Below are 737 nucleotides of genomic sequence, written 5' to 3' on the forward strand. Positions count from 1 at the left end.
GACATCATTAATCACATGTGGGATTCTGTTGTCAGCCTGGTTTAATAGTTTGATAGCAGGATTGGGGTAAATTCTCATGTCTTTTTACTTTCATATACAGATATAAAATGTATATAATTTTTAGGATGGTAAAACATTGTCAGTGTAAACTTAAACGACTCTAACCAGATATAAAATATGTAGAAAAGATAATATGGCAATATATTTTAATAAGATCATCTTTGAGAACTAACAATCACCAAAATAAAACTAGGCAGTCAGGGAGAATCTGACATTCCCAAAATGTCAAGACACGGCACTCAGATAGCATAAGCCATGGCAAAATGTGTTGAATTGCAGGAAATTCGCCTTAAAAGTGAACAACCCAGGGTGACCTCTAGCAGAAAGATGACTCAGAGCCTCAGGGCCAGAACTGGGGTAGTGACAGCACACACACACACACACACACACACACACACACACACACACACACACACACACACACACAGCACACACACACATATCTGGGGTAGTGACAGCACACACATCTGGGGTAATGACAGCACACACACACACACATCTGGGGTAGTGACAGCACACACACATCTGGGGTAGTGACAGCACACACACACACACACATCTGGGGTAGTGACAGCACACACACACACACATCTGGGATAGTGACAGCACACACACACACACACATCTGGGGTAGTGACAGCACCCACACACACACACACACATCTGGGGTAGTGACA

Source organism: Salmo trutta, unplaced genomic scaffold (assembly GCF_901001165.1).
Source record: "Salmo trutta unplaced genomic scaffold, fSalTru1.1, whole genome shotgun sequence".
Classification (NCBI taxonomy): Eukaryota; Metazoa; Chordata; class Actinopteri; order Salmoniformes; family Salmonidae; genus Salmo; species Salmo trutta.